The sequence below is a fragment of the Mesoplodon mirus genome (assembly GCF_964341445.2).
Source record: "Mesoplodon mirus genome assembly, chromosome: 4".
NCBI lineage: Eukaryota > Metazoa > Chordata > Mammalia > Artiodactyla > Ziphiidae > Mesoplodon > Mesoplodon mirus.
Window position 1 is genome coordinate 85755260 of NC_138979.1, and position 13165 is coordinate 85768424.

The 13165-nt window shown below is 39.9% G+C and overlaps 1 long non-coding RNA gene across 4 annotated transcripts in view; it reads left to right on the forward strand.

Moving 5' to 3' along the window:
- LOC309802319 overlaps nucleotides 1-13165 on the forward strand; it is a 104426-nt gene that overhangs the window by 1815 nt on the left and 89446 nt on the right. For all 4 annotated transcript variants that reach the window (XR_014293755.1, XR_014293756.1, XR_014293757.1 and 1 more), the window contains exon 2: nucleotides 769-915. This is a non-coding gene — a long non-coding RNA (uncharacterized lncRNA). The remainder of the gene's footprint in view (nucleotides 1-768; nucleotides 916-13165) is intronic.

The following is a 13165-nucleotide window of genomic DNA, read 5'->3' on the forward strand; positions in this document are numbered from 1 at the left end:
GTGGGTGAAACAGACAGAAGCAGAAGCAGGCTCACAACAACAGTTAATACAAAACCAGCTATCCCAAAACTCAGCAGGTTCCTATTACATTTGTTGATGATTTCAAGATCAAAATCATGTTAATGATTTTAAGAATTTTGATTAACCAAATTAAAAAGTAACAGATACCACCATTGCACAAGATGCACCAGCAAAATTTGAAAGTTTGGCAGCCATATTTTACAGCAAGACAAATGCGTAGATATTAATTTAGGTACTTATTCTTCAGAGGCCGTTTAATGCCATTTTGTGCTTTGTAGGTTGAATGATTTGACAACAAATTGCTTGGAATTAGTGACTCAGAAGTCAGGTGTCCAGACCTTCAGCAGAAATTGCTGCTGGGGGAATTCCCTGGAGGTCCAGAGGTTAGGACTCCTCGCTTCCACTGCAGCAAGCACGAGTTCCATCCCTGGTTGGGGAACGCGGCACAGCCAAAAAAATAAAAAGAAAGAAAGAAAGAAAGCAATTGTGCCGAAAAACTCTGGAGGGAGGCAGGGTCCCTGTTGAAGTGATAGCTGGTTCCAGGACAGTGTCTTCTTCACTGGTGAAAGAGCAATGAACAAAAACAAAACAAAAAACAAACAAAAAAACATTTCTCAGGTCTATCCAGCTTAGCTGCACCAAATGGTTTTGATGTGTGTGACTGGTTTCAACTCTGATCACCCACAATTTTCTTCCTATGATACCCCAACCAGAGAATAATCTTTTGTCCTCTATTTGACTCCGCAGTACTCCCCAGTGTGACCTATGAGACCAGTAAAGGCTCCCTATTGTGACATCTGAAGAAGACTCTGACACTTGCTGATGCAGCCTGCAATGAGGGTCAAAGACACTACCAGGCTGTAGGGAGATAAGAACCACACACCAGGACTCCAGGTAGGTTGTCAAGATTTGGTTGACTCTAGTGTTTCTGTATAGACCAGAGATACTCAAGGAGTATATGCTAGGCCAACTCTGAACTTCTGTATGTCCTTGTCAAATGCTACCTGGATCCCCAAGCACTTGAAAGCTAAGATTCCCAGATTTCTTTGCAAACAGATGCCCTCTAGAAAGTTGTTGCTTGGGGACTTCCCTGGTGGTCCAGGGGTTAAGATTTCACACTCCCAGTGCCAGGGGCCCAGGTTCGATCCCTGGTCAGGGAACTAGATGCCACATGCTGCAACTAAAAGAGCCCAAGTGCTGCCAACTAAGACCTGGCACAGCCAAATAAATAAATAAATTGTTTTAAAGTAAAGTTGCTTAGAGCTCCCATGCCTATCTAAGACTCAAATAATGCCCTGGTGGTTTCCTGCATATTTATTTAATAATTATTTATTTAATATTTATTTAACATATGTTAATGGAATTAATAATGTCAGAGTAATACCTGTTTTATGATGAAAAACATGTTATGGATGCCTTAACAAATTCAGGTGGATCCAGTGTAATCACAAGGGTCCTTCATATGTGGAAGGAGGAGGCAGGAGTGTCAGAATGATGTGAGAAAGACTCGACAGGTCATTGCTGGCTTTGAAGATGGAAGGGGCCACAAGCCAAGGAATACAGGTGGCCTCTACAAGTCGGAAAAGACAAGAAAACTGATTGTCCTCTAGAACCTCCAGAAAGGAATGCAGCCTTGATGTTAGCTCAGTGAGAATCATTTCTGACCTCTGACCTCCAGAACTATACTATAAATATGTGTGGTTTTAAGCCACGAAATTTGTGGTAATATGTTAAGTGGCCATAGCAAATTATGGAGGGAGGGAGCTAGGAAGAATGGAAGAAGTGAAGATAGAGGGCAACAAAGAAGACTGGGTAGAGAGAGTCTAAAACTGCAGCACAGTTCTAACAACATTTCTGGCCAGGCCAAAGGGGAATCCTGGAGCCAAAGTCATATGATAAATAAATCCTGCATCTTCCAGGAGTGGGCCTGTATTTTACCCCTATTGTGGGTACAATGACTGGGAGCAGTCGTGGGAAGCATGGGCATAGGACAGACGCAGACGTGGATCCAGAAGGACAGCTGCTGGGGCTGTCAGTCTACTATGTGTCCCAAGTAGGTTCCCCAGTTTGTCCAGGACTGGGGCATTCTTGGGACACAGGACTATCAGTGATAAAACCAAGACAGTCCTGGGAAAACTGGCATGGTTTGTTACCCTGTCCCTAGCAGTGGAGACCTGACCTGAGCATTTTCGTGCCCAACATACCCCTCATCTCTGTGGCCCCCTTAGGATAATTTCTGCTTATCATGGCAGTTTATAGCTGGAAAGAATTTTCACCCTCTTCCTACCTTGGCTACCTAGCCAGAGTAGACACCATCTGTGACTCCTGAGATTCCATAGGCAGACTGGGGTGTTTGTAACTTTTCTTTGTAACTCTCAAACATTGAAACTCACTAGGAATGCAAGTTAAAATTTCAGCTGTTTTACTTCCATACTTCTCTCCCATAGAATCCAGACTATCCCCTGTGTCCCTGACCCCCCAGCATTGTGAGGATATGGAGCATCAGTTGGCAACGTGCCTACTTTAGCCCTTCCAACGAGGGTCTTTGCTTCCTATGAGGAGAAGGCACTGAGCTTATTTTCTCTTATTCTTCTTATTATTCTCTTATTGGTACTGAGCTTATTTTCTCATGACTACAGTCAGCCAGCAATGCACTTCCATCTACAAGAAAAATGGGTTGGCATCTCTACTTCATAAAGTCTTAAGCCGTTTTTTGCTCCAGAGTCTGTGGCAAACATAGGACCTCTTAGTTTTATAGGGAGTTGGTACCAAGAAAGGTGTAATGGCCATCCCCTTTGTGGCCAAACTTTTTTCACTGGAAACAAATTAAGCACCTCAGTCACCAACCTGGGACCCAAGTGGGTTCTAAGAGGGGAAGGAGGTAGGGCAAAAGCTTAACATCACCCCTCAGAACCTTGCACATGGGGGACCCAGTGTTAGGGGAATGAGGCATAGTTACATCCACTCACTACTAAGGTGTTCCTTCTTTCATATTTATTTTCTTATTTATATTTTCTAACTTTTCAGCAATAAACATATGTTGCTTTTGCATAGACATATAGTGATTTGTTTCTAGTTAAAATAAAATAGCTTTAAATATGTTTAAAGAAAGTTAAGATAAATATTTTCTGTTAGATTATAAAATACATAATTAGTAAATATAAAAATATAATTATTAAATACTAGCCTACAGAAGAATAAGCATATTACTGGAAAACAGTAAGAGGTGAGAATGTATTAACATAAGAGAAACTATACAAATCAATGAGAATGATATAGATTATTAATAAATGGTTTGGGAAAAATCAATTTGTGATAAGAAGTTAACTACATATCTCAACATATACACCAAAAGAAACTCCAGGTTAGTAAAAATGTTTAGTCTTTTTAATGAAACCACTAAATATTTTAGAAGAAAATATGGATGAGTGGTATTATTTGTAAGTTTTTGAAGATTTTTCAAACAAAAACAATGGAAGTGTCAAAAGAAAATATCAGTACATTTGGCCACATAAAATTTGTGACCAAAAAATTTAGTATAGGGCATTCCCTGGCAGTCCAGTGGTTAGGACTTGGTGCTTTCGCTGCCAGGGCCGGTGCAGCCACACACACACAAAAAGTATAAATGGGGCTTCCCTGGTGGCGCAGTGGTTGAGAGTCCGCCTGCCAATGCAGGGGACACGGGTTCGTGCCCCGGTCCGGGAAGATCCCACATGCCACGGAGCGGCTGGGCCCGTGAGCCATGGCCGCTGAGCCTGTGCGTCTGGAGCCTCTGCTCCGCAATGGGAGAGGCCACAACAGTGAGAGGCCCGCGTACCGCAAAAAAAAAAAAAAAAAAAAGTATAAATGCAAATACAGATAAGGCATTAACATGTATAATTAATAAAATTAATTAATTTTATTAATAAATAATAAAATACTTAATATTAATAATTAATAAAACATTGTTTACAATCAAGGAACTAAATTTTTTCAAAAGATTTTTTATGTGTACCATTTTTAAAGTCTTCACTGAATTTGTTACAATATTGCTTGTTTTATGTTTTGGTTATTTTGGCTGTGAGGCATGAAGGATCTCAGCTCCCCAACCAGGGATCAAACCCACACCCGCTGCATTGGAAGGCGAAGTCTTAACCACTGCACCGCCCGGGAAGTCCCCTAAATTTTTTTTTTAATGATCAAAGGATACAATCAGTTCACAAATTAACCATGGGTACCAGAAGCTTTCTACTCTTACTTGATATGGATAGGGGTTCAACTTCATCATCTTGCTTCAAGACAACATTTGCTCATCAAATGCTGATAATTCTGTGGTAGTTTAATCCACCGAGATCTTGATATTCTCACTACCTTACAGGACATCAAATTTACCCATTATGTGGATGACTTCATGCTGATGGTATTAGGTGCATAGGAAATAGGAGATAGTTTGAAAGTTCTGGTCAAAATTTATTTTCCCACTGTTATGATTTATGTTAACCCTCTTAAAAAAATCAGCATTATCCATTTAAAGAAATATTTCCCCCAGAGTTAAGCACAAATCCTAAACATCACCTTGGCATCACAAGTAATTTACAAAATGTAATGCTAACCATATAATCAGTTTTAACAGTGACCAACAGCAGCTTTGGTGGATAAATGAAATTTGTGATTCGGGGTACTGAGAAGCATAGTAACAGTTCACTTTTAGAAAAGGTGTATTTAAAAAAACAGGTGTATTTTTTATAAAACCCAACCAAGAGAGACATTCTTTTTACCTTATATGTACTCCTTTAGCAACTCTTTCTTCAAATTTTATATGAGAGGATTTGAGATCTTATGACACTAAGAAGAAGCACGAACCTAAGAATCTTAAAATCTAACAAGGATGAAGAAGCATACAGAAAGTGGAACCAGGGTACAAGTATGCACTTGCCCTCCTATCAACTTCCCAAACAGGAAGAAAAAAAAATCACATTAAGGGCCTCCCTGGTGGCGCAGTGGTTGAGAGTCCGCCTGCCGATGCAGGGGATACGGGTTCGTGCCCCGGTCTGGGAGGATCCCATATGCCGCGGAGCGGCTGGGCCCGTGAGCCATGGCCGCTGGGCCTGCGCATCCGGAGCCTGTGCTCCGCAACGGGAGAGGCCACAACAGTGAGAGGCCCGCATACCGCAAAAAGAAAAAAAAAAAAAAATCACATTAAGTTTTGATAAATTTTGAAGTCAGTTTTCTTTGTGCTATAACAGTATAAAACATTATCTTCCAGCAAAATTAAAAATAAAAATTATGAACCTTTTGGCCTAGCAGAGTTAATGCTGACAAGATGCTTCTACTTGGTGGGAGCTATGCTCCCTCCACCAGGAAACATTGTGCATCAGGCTTTGCATAGTGTTTTTTTAAAAATTAATTAATTAATTAATTTAGGCTGCGTTGGGTCTTCATTGCTGCACGCGGGATTTCTCTAGTTGCAGCGAGCGGGAGCTACTATTCCTTGCAGTGCGTGGGCTTCTCACTGCGGTGGCTTCTCTTGTTGCAGAGCACGGGCTCTAGGAGCGTGGGCTTCAGTAGTTGTGGCACGTGGGCTCAGCAGTTGTGGCTTGCAGGCTTTAGAGTGCAGGCTCAGCAGTTGTGGCACACGGGCTTAGTTGCTCCGAGGCATTTGGGATCTTCCAGGACCAGGGATCGAACCCGTGTCCCCTGCATTGGCAGCAGATTCTCAACCTCTGCGCTACCAGGGAAGCCCCAGGCTTTGCATAGTTTGATTCACAAATTTCTTATAATCATTCAGTCATTTGATATTTTGGTTATAGTTGATTTGGGTTTCTTTTTAGATAACGATGCTTATTTCCAAATAATATAAACAGTCTCTCTTTTGTTCTTCCTGGAAATTCTTTAGCAACCATCTTCTCCAATCCTCCATATCTTGTCTCTTCTTTCTCTGTCTTCTCGCAACTCTGTCTCTTTCATCACCTAGTTCAGAACTTCCAGGAGAGTTATACAGACATTCCTAACATCTCAAGTTTACCAACAACTGGTCTTTAACATGCCTCAGGACTGTGAATGGAGGCAACTGGTTGATCAAAGATAAAACACATCTTGTATGAAATCAATCCAGAATACTTAAGGAGTTTCACATGCTGCAGGTCTTAAAGTTATCTTTTTATCCAGTTAACAGATCCTTCTATGTAAAAGATACTGTTAGCCTGGCACTCAGTCCTACCTTGCACATTTTATCTTCCAAAAAAGAAGGCAGATTTTCCTCAGGAAGACATTCCATCTTCTTTATTGTTACAGTCACTGCGATGTTTTCAAAGACGAAAAAACCACTTACTACTCATGTTCTCTATGGCATTATTTAACCATCTATGGAGAATCTGACCCATCTGTTCCAGTGCTCTGCCTGATGGGGGAATTAGGATCAATCTACTGAATGCCTATTATTCTTTCACTCACTGAAGATTTTTTAGCTGTCTACTTATAAAGCACTGCATTTAGTCTTAGAGATACCAGTGTTCAAGACTCCTTCCTAGAACTCAACACCAGGTGGGAAAAGGCAGACACAGAAACAATAAATTAGAGAACAGCTTTTTTCTTCTTCTTCTTCTTTTCTTTTGGCCGCGCCATGTGGCATGCAGGATCTTAGTTCCCAGACCAGGGTTTGAACCTGCGCTCCCTGCATTGAGAGTGTGGAGTCCTAACCACTGGACCACCAGGGAAGTCCCCAATAACAGCTTCTTATGAACATACAAATCAAATGCTATGGAGAAAAACAGTTGGACACGTAGCCTAAATGGAAAAGGGCTATAGAGCAAGACTAAGAAGTCATCAGCATACAGATGATACAAAAATATAGAGAGAAGCTGAAAGGACAAAGGATATATAACCTTAGAGTTTACCAACATAAAATGGAGAGCAAAGAATAAGATCCCACAAAATAATTCCTGAATTTTAACATAATCATAGAAATGTTATCAACAGAATAAAGGGGGAAATAAGAGCTGTAATCAACTAAAAGCAGTTTCTCTTGTCCCCATTTTAACAATAAATAGATCATTCTACTAAATCCCTAGATTAGCTATTTCAATATTAAAAGTATTAAACTGATAATGATTATGGAAATATAACATGACTAAATTGCATAGGAATTTTAAGGGGAAAGAATACTGAACCATAATATAGTACAATAAAATATCATATAAGGGGGAAGAGGAAATAAAATCATATAAAAATACCAAGACATTTATGTTGCTTCCATGATGTTTTGGATATTGCAAATAGTGCTGCTATGAACACCGGGGTGCATGTATCTTTTCGATAAATGTCCACTGACAGGTGAATGGATAAAGAAGATGTAGCATACATATACAATGGAATATTACTCAGCCATAAAAAAGAATGAAATAATGCCATTTGCAGCAGCATGGATGGACCTAGAGATTATATTAAGTGAAGTCAAGTCAGAGAAAGACATCATGATATCACTTATATGTGGAATCTAAAAAAAATGATACAAATGAACTTATTTTATTTACGAAGCAGAAACAGACTCACAAACATAGAAAACAAGTTTATGGTTACCAAAGCGGATAGCAGGGGGGCGGTGGTCGGAGATAAATTAGGAGTTTGGGATTAACATATACATACTACTATATATAAAACAGATAAGGACCTACTGTATAGCACAGGGAACTATACTCAATATCTTGTAATAACCTATAATGGACAGGAATCTGGAAAAGAATATATATAGATATATATGTATAACTGAATCACTTTGCTGTACACTTGAAATACAACACTGTAAATTAACTATACTTCCATAAAAATTTAAAAAAATACCAAGACATTAGAAGCTTTGTTAAAATAGTTACTCACACACATATCCCATACATGATTATGATGGAAATTACACAAATATTTCAATTTTGAAAAATCTTATGAATAGAATTATATCACCCAGAAAAGTGTTCAAACAAAAATCTGTTAATATATGTAACCACTATTTTTGACTCATGGGATATAATTAGAAGGCAACTTCATCTCCCACTACCCTTTTAAATATTCAGAGGTTCTTCTCCCAACCCAGGTTGAAAACCCTTACTCTCAAGTAATAAGAAGTCCAGAGTTGCTTTAACTCACAAAGCACTGAAAAACAATGTCCAGCCCCACATAACATACAGAACTATAAAAATGCCAAGTCAGAGTTAATCAGCTAGGCCATGCTACAGGCAGACCACCTGCAGTAGGGGTGGAAGGCAGGCATGGTCCCCTCCTTTCCTGCCTCATCCCATCCTTCCTCCTTCAGCTGGCTAATCGTGGTTTCCCATGCTGCCAGGTTCAAAACTGCAGGGGGCTGTAGAGTTCTTATGTGAGATGGTTCTGAGCAGTCTGGATCTGGCAATTGTTTTAAAGCTGACTCTCTCTCTCAGGGGCATTTCCGTGCCCACAGCTGTTCTCACCTGTAACTCCCTTGACCTAAGTGAATGTAATCCATTCTTTCTTCTTAGCTCTTAAGGAATCCAGAGCCCCTCTTTGGACTATCCTGTTCTGAGGCCTGTTCACGCCTCTAAGTGGCCTTTTGTGCGGTATCCAATGTGGATCCACCACCAGGGCTCATTTTCTCTCTTTCACGCTTGACTAACGTCCTCGATAAGCACTCAAACAGTCTTTGTCAAAGCAAATGCTGAGAGTGCAGAACAGTCTCAACACATTAGCAGTTCTTCTCCTGTCCTGAGCCAAAGTAACCTACGAGTTCCTTCAGATTCCAGGTTCCCTGGGTATGAGTTACATACCTGCTCCCAGAACTGCGGGAGATTAGATTCATATCGAGTTCCCCAAACCAGGTTTTACAACCTCTCTCCCTCTCACCCTCTCTCTTTGGCAGCTCTGTAATTTCTTTTTTCATGAAATACATTCTCAAATTCATAACAGATTAGCTACCCATTATATTCCCATATGAAGCATTGATACATAACTAAATTAAGTTTCTGTTTTAAAAGGTGGGGAGGGGTGTGTGTTGGGGAATCACATTCTTGCCCAAAAGAATAGGGATTCATGTGACAAAATGGGGACAGGGGAGAATCTGCATAGAAATAAAATCCTCAGTTCAAATGTATCAACTCTCCAAATTTTATGTCCACGAATAGGTGTTATTTTTTCAATTCAAAGATCAAATCTACATTCCAACATATTTTATTAAAATATTACATACTTACATTAAGAAAAATGCTTATAACTAGCCAGATTGTAGTAACTCAGTATTTACTTTAAAATGAATATGAACAAAGAATATCTAAAAATAAAACATGTATCAATTACCACAAGTAATCTATTGAATAGGTATAGGTTACTTGTAAAACTCTGGCATTGTGGTAGCTTTCAATGGACAGCTTTAAAAAGTTTACAAGTCCTCTCAAAGTCCATCCTTATTAAACTGATTTGGTTGAAATGTGATTCAGAATAAGCTGGGGAAATATACTTTCGGCATGATGAGGGGAGGAGGTTGACAAATCATCTCCATTTTTTAAAAAGCAGCTATAAATTTGGATAAACTGTTTAATAAAACAGCCATTTCAGCACTCTGGAAATTAACTGAAGATCTACAACAAACTAAGAAGTGCTTATTCATGAAACCCAGTTAGGGAAAGAACCTGTGAGCCTGTGGGATTACTGTGCTGCCACATCCCGGGCCAGGTCTACGGGTGCAGTAGTTCAACCAGGGCAACAACAGACCCAGGGAACAAGACTTGTTGTCACTGCCAGAGGGGACTCATTTGATATGATGCATTGTAAGTTAACCTGGGAGCTCAGTGGTAAGCAAACAAGGCTCAGTGAGGTTGTAGTCCTGTTTGGGGCAAACAACAGAGTAGCCAGGGATTTCACTGGAAGTTCTAGGAGGTAAGACAGCCATCTGGGTTGGATAAGCACTCTATATACTCCAGATGTACAGGCATGCAAAGCGGAAACTGAAGCTGATTCAGGCCACCCACATACCCATGGTTGCCAAAGCCTGCACATATGCACAAGGGAGAAGCAAAAAAGCCCATCAGAAAGCTCAGACCAGAGCAGACTTGAAAATGACCTGAACACTGTATGTACTTGCCAGCCCACACAGATCCATTGGCAGAGTGGAGGCCTGACTGATGGGGTTTGAACACAACCTCTGTCCAGTCTTTGGCTATATGCTAAGCTATGCAATCCAGCAGCAATGCTTAGGAAGCAAGATTTATTATTTTAAAAAATGAGTAGAGACATCGGTGACTGCACACTGCCGTGGAGACAGATTTCACAAATTTACTGGTGGCAAGTTACTAAATAAAACAAGAACAACCCTCAGGGGAAAAATTCAGAATTAGTAATTGCTACATTATCTGAAATTCAACAAGATTACAAAGCAAAGAAAGAAGAAAGTGTACCCTTACTGAGGAAGAAAAGCATTCAATAGGAACTGAGTATCTCCAGATGTTAGAATGAGCAAAGACTTAAAAGCAGCTATTATGAACAGGTTCAAAGAACTAATGGAATTCATGTTTAAAGAATTAATGAGAGCTATGATGAAAATGGTGCAATGCATGAAGAATCTCAGTAAAGAGATACAAGGTATATGAAAGAACCAGACAGAAACTTGGAGCTGAAAAATATAATATCTGAAATGAAAAATTCAGTTGAAAGAAGAAGAAAGAATCAGTGAACTTGAAGCTGAATCAACAGAAAGTATTCAATCTGAAGAGGAGAGGGAGAAAAGCAATGAAAAAAATGAACAAAGCCTCAGAGACCAGATCAACATATGTGAAAGGAGAATCCCAGAAGAAGAGAGAAAGGGCAAATAAATATATTTGAAGAAATAATTGCCAAAAATGTCTCAAATCTGATGAAAAACATTAATCTACAGATCCAAGAGGTTCAACGAATCCCAAGTAGGAAAAACTCAAGGATATCCACACTTATACACATCATAGTCAAACTGTTAAAAGACAAGACTAAGAAAAAATTCTTGAAAGCAGCAAGTGAAAACCTATTGGAAAAGGAGACCAAAATTACCATTAACAGCTGACTTTTCACCAAAAATAATGGAAATCAGAGGCTGTGGGACGACACACTCAAAGTGATTAAAGAATAAACTGTTGGGCTTCCCTGGTGGCGCAGTGGTTGAGAGTCCACCTGCCGATGCAGGAGACGCGGCTTTGTGCCCCGGTCCGGGAAGATTCCACATGCCGCGGAGTGGCTAGACCCATGAGCCATGGCCGCTAAGCCTGCGCGTCCGGAGCCTGTGCTCTGCAACGGGAGAGGCCCAACAGTGGGAGGCTCGCTAACTGCAAAAAAACAAAACAAACAAAGAAACAAGGCAAAATAAAGACATCCCCAGATAAAGACAGAGGACTTAAGATTATATAAGCCAGTAGTTAATAATTGTATTAAGTTGTTGTAACACGTACAGATGTAACATGGCAACAATAGCACAAAGGAAAGAAAGGGAGATATACTGGAACAAATTTACTGCATTGTGACAGAATTAAACTTGTATTATTTTGAAGGAGCCTGTGATTAAGAGTGATAAATGTGTACTGTCTTCCCTAGAGCAACTGCTAAGACATAACTCACAATAGGAGGAACAGGGAATTTCCTGTTAGTCCAGTGGTTAGAACTCCGTGCTCTCACTGCCAAGGGCCCGGGTTCAATTCCTGTTGGGGAACTAAGATCCCACAAGCCATGCTGTGCAGCCAAAAAAGAAGAAGAGGAACACAGGGATCTCTTTAGATATGAGAAAAACAGAAAACAAATAGCAAATGGCAGATGTAAAAGCCACTACATAAATATTAAATATGAATGAACTAAACACCCTACTCAAACAACAGAGATTTTCACACTGGATTAAAAAAAAACAAGATTGGGCTTCCCTGGTGGCGCAGTGGATGAGAGTCCGCCTGCCGATGCAGGGGACATGGGTTCGTGCCCTGGTCTGGGAAGATCCCACATGCCGCGGCCAGCTGGGCCCATGAGCCATGGTCGCTGAGCCTGTGCGTCCGGAGCCTGTGCTCCACAATGGGAGAGGCCACAACAGTGAGAGGCCCGTGTACCGCCAAAACAAACAAACCAACAAAAAAACAAGATCCATATGATAAAGGACTTGTCTTTAGAATATATGATCTCTTACAACACAGAAGACAACAACCCAAAGAGGGGAGGGAGGATTTCAACAGACATTTCTCCAAAGACGATATACAAATGACCAAAAGCCTAGCAGAGGATGTTCAAAATCACTAGTCCTAGGGAAATGTAAATTAAATCTACAATGAGATTCTACTTCATACCCACTAGATTGGCTTTGTCAAAAAGACAAGACTATAAGAAACACTGTACAAGATATGGAGAAATGGGAACCTTCATACACTGGTAGTTGGAACATTAAATTATATAGTTACTTTCAAAACAGTTCATCAGGTTCTTAACAAGTTAAACAGAAACTCACCACATCACACAGCAATTTCTAGAAGTCTACCAAGACAAATGAAAACGTGTCCAGGCAAAGACATGTATACTCATATATATATAAACACAGAGAGAAGGGGAGGGAAGGAGGGAGGGAGGGAAGAGAGGGGGAAGGGAGAAAGGAAGCAGGGGCAATAAAAAATGGGCAAATGAAAATAACTGGTATATCTGAATCAAGGGTATATGAGAATTCCTTGTATTATTCTGGTAATGTTTCTCTAAGTTTGAAAGTACATCAAAATTTTAAATTACCCAAATAAAGGGCAAGAATATCATGTAGCAAGCTCCCTCTACCAACCTCAACGAAGACCATATACAGCTTAAAAGTTACTAGAAAACTGTAGGTAATTTTAATAAAATCACTTCAAGAATATAGTATGGTTGTAAAACCACTACAATGTGCTCTAAAATAATTTTTCTACTGAGTTAAATAAAGTCATCTGTAAATTCTGTAACAACACATTCATATTCACAAAATCTGACTGAAAAATAAACACAACTTTCCATTTCTAACACAGCATAATTCAAAAGTTCACTCTGAATGGGACTGGGTTCTTGGTTTTATTTTGGTTTTAACGCAAAGCATAATTACATAGTTATTCATAATTTGAGGTGTGTTACTTGTTTATTTAACAAAATACTGCTGCTCTGAAGTAAACTTCATTTTCAGAGTGAT